The sequence below is a fragment of the Chelonia mydas genome, chromosome 24 (genome assembly GCF_015237465.2).
Source record: "Chelonia mydas isolate rCheMyd1 chromosome 24, rCheMyd1.pri.v2, whole genome shotgun sequence".
Classification (NCBI taxonomy): domain Eukaryota; kingdom Metazoa; phylum Chordata; order Testudines; family Cheloniidae; genus Chelonia; species Chelonia mydas.
Window position 1 is genome coordinate 18,316,560 of NC_051264.2, and position 10,460 is coordinate 18,327,019.

Consider the following 10,460-nt stretch of genomic DNA (forward strand, 5'->3'; position numbering starts at 1 on the left):
GGGTTGGTTATACAGGGACCCCTCACCTGGTGCTGTGATGCAGCCCCTCTGGGATGGGGCACGGCAGCAACGTACCCCCATGACCAATAGCACTTTGGGACAGGAAGTTAAGGTCAATGTCTTACCCGCTGACTGTGCAAAGGGAGTCAGAGGCTGAGCTGAGTCCCCCAGCAGGGATTTAGTGGAGAATTCAGGTCAACGCCCCAACCCGGGGGAAACGGTCCTGGCCTTAGGGCCAGGACAACTCTGCCATTTCTGCTGGGTCAGGCTGCAGCACAGCATGCTGGGAACTGCCACCTCCCTGGGCCGCTCCGCAGTGGTGCATGCTGGGAGCTGTCTCCTCCCTGGGCCGCTCTGCAGTGGAGCATGCTGGGAGCTGCCACCTCCCTGGGCCGCTCTGCAGTGGTGCATGCTGGGAACTGCCACCTCCCTGGGCCGCTCTGCAGTGGTGCATGCTGGGAGCTGCCACCTCCCTGGGCCGCTCCGCAGTGGTGCATGCTGGGAACTGCCTCCTTCTGGGCCACTCTGCAGTGGAGCATGCTGGGAACTGCCACCTCCCTGGGCCGCTCCGCAGTGGAGCATGCTGGGAACTGCCACCTCCCTGGGCTGCTCTGCAGTGGTGCATGCTGGGAGCTGTCTCCTCCCTGGGCCGCTCTGCAGTGGAGCATGCTGGGAGCTGCCACCTCCCTGGGCCGCTCTGCAGTGGTGCATGCTGGGAGCTGCCACCTCCCTGGGCCGCTCCGCAGTGGAGCATGCTGGGAACTGCCTCCTTCTGGGCCGCTCTGCAGTGGAGCATGCTGGGAGCTGCCACCTCCCTGGGCCGCTCCGCAGTGGAGCATGCTGGGAACTGCCTCCTCCTGGGCCGCTTCGCAGTGGAGCATGCTGGGAGCTGCCTCCTCCTGGGCCGCTCCGCAGTGGAGCATGCTGGGAGCTGCCTCCTCCTGGGCCGCTCCGCAGTGGTGCATGCTGGGAGCTGCCTCCTCCTGGGCCGCTCCGCAGTGGTGCATGCTGGGAGCTGCCTCCTCCCTGGGCCGCTCCGCAGTGGAGCATGCTGGGAGCTGCCACCTCCCTGGGCCGCTCCGCAGTGGAGCATGCTGGGAGCTGCCACCTCCCTGGGCCGCTCCGCAGTGGAGCATGCTGGGAGCTGCCACCTCCCTGGGCCGCTCCGCAGTGGAGCATGCTGGGAGCTGCCTCCTCCTGAGCCGCTCCGCAGTGGAGCATGCTGGGAGCTGCCTCCTCCTGGGCCGCTCCGCAGTGGAGCATGCTGGGAGCTGCCACCTCCCTGGGCCGCTCTGCAGTGGTGCATGCTGGGAGCTGCCGCCTCCCTGGGCCGCTCTGCAGTGGTGCATGCTGGGAGCTGTTGCCTTCATGAGCCCCACACAAGCAATGCCTGCTGGGAACTGTCCCTGCTCTAGGTCATGTAGGAGCAGTGCATTCTGGGAACACTTTACCTCCATGGGTTCCTGCAGAGTATGACACTTTCAAAGGGCAAACCTCAGATGAAGCAGTGCATTCTGGGAGCTGTCATCCCCACAGGCTACATTGCAGCATTGCATGCTGGGAGCTATTGCCTCTGGGAGCAGTGATTGCTGGCAGCCCCCACCTCCCTGGGCTGCACTGGCGCATTGCATGCTGGGAATTATTACCTTGGTGGGCCCCTCCAGAGACGTGCATCCTGGGGGATGGCACCTCTGTGGGGCAGTGTTTCAGCCCCCTATTTAACCAGTGGTTCAGTCCCCATCTCTACCTTTTTATCCCCCCCAAAAAAATGGTTCTGTCCCCATTTGCACAAGGAAGCAGCTCGCCCTACATGAACAATGGTTCAGCTCACTGGCTCCCCCTTTCCTTCTGCCAGATGGTTCGGTCCCGACCGCAGAAGGTTCTCTCCTCCCCTATTAGCCCGTCTGAGGCGCATCCGCCGCTGATTGGCTGGCTCCCAGGGAGCGCGGGAATAGAGCGGCCGCTCGAGCCACCCTTGTCCCTGTGGGGAGCGCGAGCCTGATTAGCTGCCCGAAGGCGGGAAAAGGGTCATCGCCTCTGATTGGGCATCCGCTAGAAAGTGAGACGAAAGGAGAAGGGCGATTGGTCCACCGAGGAAAGGCGGCTGAAAGAGGTGCTGTGATTGGCTCCTTGGCTCTCTGCGGCAGGCAGGGTTGGTTAGGTTCAGTCAGTGGAGGGGGAAGGGACTGGTATAGAGCCTTTGCAAATTAATGAGCCCTGAGGTACCAAGGGCTGCCCCCCATAGAGCTAGGCCGTTCTCCCTGCAGTCATGTCAACCCCAGCACACAGCTAGCACTTGACTGGCAATAGCCACTGCCCCAGGGATATCAACCCCCCACAGCAATGGCAACACCCTTCCCTGGGAGACATCTCCACACAGCCACCCCCTGGCAACGTCAACCCCGCCACAGACATCCCCCCCAAGAGGATATCAGCCTCCCATGGCGATGTCCCTGGGAGTCTTCCACACACAACCGCCCCTGGCAATGTCATCCCCTCCACAGCCATCCCCCTCAAGAGGATATCAGTCTCCAATGGCGATGTCAACAGCATTCCTGGAAAATAGCCCTCACACCATGGCAACTTCAACCCCTCCACAGCCACCCCAGCACCGTCAACACCGTTCTCTGGGACACCTCACCCAGCACCATCAACACACATACACCAGGACAAACATACACACACCAGGACTGTCAACACCGTTCTCTGGGGGACACACACACACACACACTCAGTCCCTCCACACAAACACACACAGCAACATCAATTGCTCCACAGCCGTCCTCCCCACAGAAACCACCCTCAGGAGTCATCAATCTCCCCTAGGGACATCTACACCATTCCTTGCGAAGTGTCCCCACATACAGCTGGCCCATAGCAACATCAGTCCCTCCACAGACATCCCCCCAGCAACCACCCCCCAGGGATCATCAACCTCCCATAGCAACAGCAACACCATTCCCTAGGACATGCCCCCCTCCTCACACATACAGCTGCCCCACGGCAACATCAATCATTCCACAGCCATCCTGCCTCAGCCACTCCATAAGTGACGTCGCCGGCCCCCCACCCCCAGTCACCTTACAGCAGATGTCTATCCTCTCCAAAAGTCTCCCTATGGTGCTGTGGGGACATGCCTACAGGAGACACGCCCCCACCAACAACCTCCCTGTGGTGACGCCAACACGTCCACCGCCACCCACTGCAGTTTGTCAACCTGGCCACAGAAGACACACAAACAGCCTCCTCATGGTGACCTTAAGCCACCCTCCACCTACAAACCAGAGTCCTACAGGAGATGTCCCCCCGAGCAGCCTCCTGTAGTGACATGAACTCTGCCACAGCTGCCTCATCCCAAGGGGATGTCAAACCCCCCAGCTATCCCACGGAAGACACCCCCACTGACACCCACCCAGTGCCAGTGGTGCCAAACCTTCCACAGCCGCCTCACACAGAGGGGATGTCAGCCCCCACAAGAGACACCCCTCCAAGAGCTGCCCCCCCACAGCTACTTCACAGAAGACCCCCGCTCCAACAGTCGCCCCATCCTGACACCAACCCACCCACAGCTACTCCACAGGAGACCCCTGCCCCAACAGTCGCCCCATTCTGACATCAAACCCCACAGCTACTCCAGAGGAGACCCCCCGCCCCAACAGTCGCCCCATCCTGACATCAACCCCCCACAGCTACTCCACAGGAGACCCCTGCCCCAACAGTCGCCCCATCCTGACACCAACCCAGCCACAGCTACTCCCCAGGAGACCCCCTGCCCCAATGGTTGCCCCATCCTGACATCAACCCCCCACAGCTACTCCACAGGAGACCCCTGCCCCAACAGTCGCCCCATCCTGACACCAACCCAGCCACAGCTACTCCCCAGGAGACCCCCTGCCCCAACGGTTGCCCCATCCTGACATCAACCCCCAACAGCTACTCCACAGGAGACCCCTGCCCCAACAGTCACCCCATCCTGACATCAAACCCCCCACAACTACTCCACAAGAGACCCCCCCCCGCCCCAACGGTTGCCCCATCCTGACATCAACCCCCAATAGCTACTCCACAGGAGACCCCTGCCCCAACAGTCGCCCCATCCTGACACCAACCCAGCCACAGCTACTCCCCAGGAGACCCCCTGCCCCAATGGTTGCCCCATCCTGACATCAACCCCCCACAGCTACTCCACAGGAGACCCCTGCCCCAACAGTCACCCCATCCTGACATCAAACCCCCCACAACTACTCCACAAGAGACCCCCGCTCCAACAGTCGCCCCATCCTGACATCAAACCTCCCCACAACTACTCCACAGGAGACCCCTGCCCCAACAGTCTCCCCATCCTGACACCAAGCCACGCACAGCTACTCCACAGGAGACCCCCTCCCCAACAGTCGCCCCATTCTGACAACAACCCCCCCACAGCTGCCTTACAAAAGATTCTTCCCTCATAGTGATGCCAGGCCATGCTAGGCCTCATGGCAACAGCAACCCCACTACACATCCACTCTCTGGTGACTTATCTTGTCTGCCTCCCCACAGAAGAACCCTCACCCACCTAGACACAGGTGGCACCATTTCCCAGCCCCACGTGTGCCTCCTCAACAGATGCCCCGCTGTGACGTCAAGGCAACCCTGGCCACCGCATGGGGACGTCAACTCCTGTTCAGCCAACAGTGCCGCCCTATAACAACTATCACTCCCTGCTCTCCCACTTTCCCGACAGTCCCACCCCTTTGCCACAGAATTACGTGGGAGGTGGGGGTAGCGTGTTCGGGCCAGAGTGAAAACGGGGCAGCCAGGCCCCTGCCCAGTGCAGGATGCATGGCCCATATATGATCGTGACCCTGATACAAGCCATAACCCTGGTGCACAAGATGAGGGGAGTTGGGGGCAGATCCTGAGGCAGGGCCCCAGCCCCCTGCTTTATCTGAGCTGAGCAGCTATGGAGCTGCCTAGGGCCCGGGCTCTGTCTCTGGGGTCAGGAATGGCCCCTGTGTTCACTTGCTGCTCCCCCCTTCAGGCTCAGGGACCATGGAGGAGAGCGGCAACCCTGGCGCCACGGCAAGGCCACGCATTCAGTGCTGCCCCTCAGACTCCACCACAGACGACGGCAGAGCCCAGGGTGACTGTGCCCCGCCTGCCCCCGCCCGCTCCCCAACCTGTGCCCGCTGCCGCAACCACGGCATCCGGGTCCTGCTCAAGGGCCACAAGAAGAGCTGCCAGTTCCAGGGCTGCCAGTGTGACAAGTGCATCCTCATTCTGTACGTGCCGGGGCGTGCTCCCCACGGAGCCAGTGCTGAGCCCAATACTCGGGGTACTGTGCTGCGGGGAGCAGGGTGGGGGCTCAGTAGGGGGCACCCTCCCCAGCAGTCAGGGCTGGCCCAATGCCCCAGCGTGCTGCTGGGTGGTACAGTGCTGCAGGGAACAGGGTGGGGAGGCTCTCCCCGGCAGTCAGTCTGGCCCCAATGCCCAATTCTAGGAGACACTCGTGGGGGGAGCTCTGGGCTTGCACTGTCTTCTCTCTGCTCCTCCAAGGCCCTTCCCTTACTCTGCTCCCCACAGGCAGCGCCGGCGTGTCATGGCTGCCCAGGTGGCTCTGCGCAGGCAGCAGGAGATAGAGCTGAGGAAGCAGCTGGCCAGAGGTTTGCTGCGGCTCAGGGATGGCTGTGCCGCGGCCTCTCTGGGCTTGGCCAATCCCTGCGAAGGGGCCAAGCCAAAGGAGCAAGCAGCCGCAGGTGTGTATCTACCCCACCAACACCTGCAGATGGGCTAATGGCCCCTTTAGAGCTCACATCCAGCTTCTCTTGCTGGAGAAACTCACACGCTCTCCTCCTTCCGCAGCCAAAAAGGAAAACGCAGAGCCGGGCTCCACGGACAGACACACCCATCAGGGGACTGCAGGGCCCACCGGCTGTCAGAGTCAACCTGCCAGAAGGGTGCCGAGGGGGAATAGTATTGCATGTGGCCCTGATAAGATTGGAACTGGCGTCCCATAGAGGGAAAGTCCCCATAACCCATTCCACAGACACCCAACTCACCCAGTCCTTCTAAGCCCAGTATGGATTGGAGTTGGTGCCCCATAGAGGGTGTTGTACCATGGGTACTGTGCTATATAACCTATATATAGGACCCATAACCCATTCCATCACCTTCCCAGGCCCATCCAGTCCCACTAACCTTGGTCTGGATTGGAACCAGCACCCCCCGAGAGGCAAAAGGCCCCTTAATCCATTCCACATGCCCCAAGAACCATCTAGTCCTGCTAACTGAGGTGCCCCCTGGAGGGGAAAGGGCCCATATCCCATTTCTCAATTCCCCTTGATGCTGCCAGTCCCCTGACGTGGCGAAATCCCCTTATAGAGGGGTTTGAACTCGTCTGTGTGATCAGGCTGCTGCAGCCCAGTGTTTGCTGTTTCCAAGCAGCTGCCTGTTTCCTGAGTCGTATGTATGTGTCCTCTGCATTGCTTTCTAGGAAAGCCCTTGGCTGCCTCTTCCCCACCAGCCTGAGGTGACTCAGCTGCCCTGGCCCCTTGGAGAATGCCAGCCACCCTACACACCTTGGTTCCTGCCAGCTCTTCCCCTGCCACCACCTTTCCCCTGCCAGGTGTTGCCCCAGGAGCCTCCCCTATGCTTCACAGCTCACCCAGGTGGGTAGCTCCATCTCCAGGATGGCCCCGGGGCCTAAGTGCCCTCTGGTGTTTTCTTGTCTCTTTAGGATGCAGGATGAAAGGTTACAGTCTGGGCGGGGAGGATTGGGCAGGACTCAGAAGGGCTCACTGGTCTAATCTGCGGGGCAGGGATACAGAGGTGCTGGGGGATACTGAGGTGGCGGGGATGGTGGGAAGATACCAGGCTGTGGGTCTGACCAGTCGTAGCAAGAAAAGGGAGTGATATCTGGCTAGCCGAGGCCACTGGCCTGCTTCGGGGCGAGGGCTACGGAGCTAGGTGACTCTGTGGGCTCTGTCAGTGTGACAGCTCGGCTGTGCAACTCTCCCTTAGCCAGGAGTAGAATGCGTCAACAGTGCCGCATAGCCCCAGCTGCCTCCATTGCCGGCTCCTCAGCTGCTCAGCTCTGACTGACATCGGCTGGTATTTGTCTAGCAGGTTGTGATGGCGGCGAGGTGACACATGCCCCAGGGGGTCTCGTGGCGGCCCCAGGACGACTGTTCCAGCAGGCACCAAGCCCCCCCTGGTTTCCACCAGCAGCCTCTGCATCCACTGAACTGCTTGGGTGTGTATTTCTGCCGGGCCAGCAGCCCTGGCTGGAGCACACTCACAGCGTATAAAAGAAGCAACCTGAAATTGCATGGGAAGCGACTTCTGAACTGGAGTATTTCAATATCTGCGGGCTGGAGGCAGCCTAAGATACTCCAGAGTCATCCCCTCTCCTGCCTGGTTCCACTAAACGCCAGCCTAGACCCGTCCTACACTGTAAGCAGCAAACCCAACACCTGCCCCCTGGAACAGAGCTGTATGGCGAGAGAGATGCCATGTTTACACATACCAATAACCACCCGTCTGGTTAATCACACATGGGGAGGGCTTGGGGATTAGCCAGAGGCTAAGGCAATCAACCTATTGGTCCCCATGGTGAAGACAGGGGGCCTCCATCAACTTTAAACCCTCAGGGTAGGTGTAGCAGTGCCACCAGCCTGATCTAGCTGCTACCTCAGTTCCCCCTGATGCAGGTTCGATCTCCCAACCATCCAGCCTGCTTTGGCTGCTGCAGCCTCTTCACCCTGCAGCTAAGTCATGAAAGAAACAAGTCCACCCCTTCCAGGGGTTCGAAATAAGGGCTTGTCTACACTGGCAAGTTTTGTCAATGAAACTAATGTTGACATGAAAAAATCAACAAAAGCAAAGGCACCAAAGCAAGTCTGCATTTGCCCTCTGTGTCAACAGATCATGTCCACATTCGGGGCACCGTTGTCAATGGCGTGAGCAATGCACTGTGGGTATGTATCCCACAGTGCCTGGCGACAACATCTGTCCTTAGGTGTTGTGGGAAGGCGGAAAGGGAGCGCAGTGCATCCTGGGACATGCAAAATGTCCTGTCATGCATTGCTTTGTGTCCCAGCCCTCCAATGGTTTCTGGCTTCCTTTCACACCGTTTTTCCAACTGTCAGTCCTTGTAGTGCACACCAGCATCTGCAGTGAGACAGGCTGGATCCCGCACTTCTCTCCTATGCGCTGTTAGCTGTCGTGAGGACATCGTGCATGGCAGCAGAGTTACTCGCAGAGTTACTGACAGAGGATGAATCTCAGGCACCCGAGTGTAATATGGACAGCAGCAACTTATCAGTGGCATTCACAGAGCAGCTGCATACGGTAGACCGTCGCTTTTATGCTAGGGAAATAAGCACTGGTTGGTGGGATCGCATTGTCATGCAGGTGTGGGACGAAGACCAGTGGGTACAGAACCTTAGGATGCGTAAAGCAACCTTTGTGGAGCTCTGTGCTGAGCTGGCCCCCGACCTGCAGCACAAGGACACCAGATTGAGAGCTTCCCTTTCGGTAGAGAAGCGTGTTGCAATTGCTGTGTGAAAGCTGGCAAATCCAGACTGCTACCGGTCAGTTGCAAATCAATTTGGAGTGGGGAAGTCCACTGTTGGGGCTGTATTACTCCAAGTGTGCAGGGCAATAAATCGCACCCTGCTGCGGAGGACCGTGACTCTGGAAAATGTGCATGAAATAGTGGCTGGCTTTGCAGAGATGGGTTTCCCTAACTGTGGCGGGCCGATTGATGGCACACACATTCCAATTTTAGCACCAGACCACCTTGCCTCAGAATACATCAATAGGAAGGGATACGTCTCCATGGTGTTGCAGGCACTTGTGGATCACCGGGGGCGTTTCACGGACATCAATGCAGGCTGGTCTGGAAAGGTGCATGACGCACGCATCTTCAGGAACATTGGCCTGTATAGAAAGCTGCAGGTGGGGAATTTCTTTCCAGACCACAAGATCACAGTGGGGGATGTAGAAATGCCCATAGTAATCCCGGTTTACCCCTTACAGCCCTGGCTCATGAAACCTTACACAGGACACCTGGACAGCAGCAAGGAGCATTTTAACAACAGCCTGAGCAAGTGCCGCATGGTAGTCGAACATGCCTTTGGCTGTTTGAAAGCTCGCTCGAGGTGTCTCATTGGCAGGCTAGACCTTACTGAGGATTCCTGTGGTCATAGCTGCAGGCTGCACTTTGCATAATCTGTGTGAATCTAAGGGTGAAATGTTTGCTTAGGTGTGGAGCACTGAGGCAGAGCACTTGGCTGCACAGTTTGAACAGCCAGATGCTAGGGCTGTCAGAGGAGCCCAGAGGGCTGCTATTAACATCAGAGAGGCTTTGAGGAATCACTTTGACAATGAGGGGCACTAACACATGTCTGATTTGGAGTTGCTTCCCTGGTGCATCCATGTACAATTTTGGGGCCCAAGATCCATGCAACAAAATGATTTAGAAGCCTGTTCCCGAGACTGAATTGATTGCTGTGTTTTTGTAGAACACAGAATAAAAATGCTGTACCATTAAATATCTCAGCCTTTATTTATTGTTAAAAAGGGTAAAACCTCACAACTGGGTGTAGCTCCAGCGATCATTGTCCAAGCTGTGAGAAGGGGTGGAGTGATGGGGAAACTCAGGAGGGCTGTGGAGTGAAAAGGAATGTGTGGGCGTAGAGTGGGGTGGGGTTGGTAAAGACTTGTGCATGTGCACGTGCTGCAGTGGAGGTCGACCACGGATCTGCTCAGTCTGCAGCTGGATCAAAGACTTGAGCATCTCTGTCTGATCCTCCATCACTTGTATCATCTGCTCTGTCGCTTGCCTGGTGCATTCTCTTTTCTGTCCCTCGTCTGTCTCTTGTTGCGCTGCAGCACGTCCCTGAACGTGTCGTCTTTGCTGCGTCTCAGCTTCTTCCTTATCTGCCGAAGTCGGTCAGCAGGGGTGCGTGGTGTATTCCACAACGTCTTGGCTGCTGTGGACAGTTCACAGAAGAGGGACTGTTACATTCCAGCAAACGATTGAAACATTTCAGTAACAAGGGCCTTTTGCAACTAGTAGCTATCACTTTCTCACTGACTCTAGGCAGGCACACAGGTCCGCGGGCACCCCAATCATGGGGAGTGTCGGGAGTGGGGGGAAGGCGGTTGTGCGTACGGACAAAACCGTCACAGCTTGCAGGGCAGCTTTGCACGGAACTCATTCTAAAATTATCCCACACTTTTTCACAGGCAGCCAACCTGCTGGCTGAGATCTCACTGCTGCGGGTGACAGAAGAAACCAGGGCACAGCTGCTGAATGCTTGCAGCTTTCAACCCAGTCTATAGGCAGCTCAGCAGTGTGCTGCTTTGGTCCCAGCACCAGTGATTGCTAAATGGCATGGTACAGTTTCCTACAATGGGGGAACGAACAAGGCTGCAATCCCTTGGAATCTGCGGCAGAGGATTAACAAGTACCT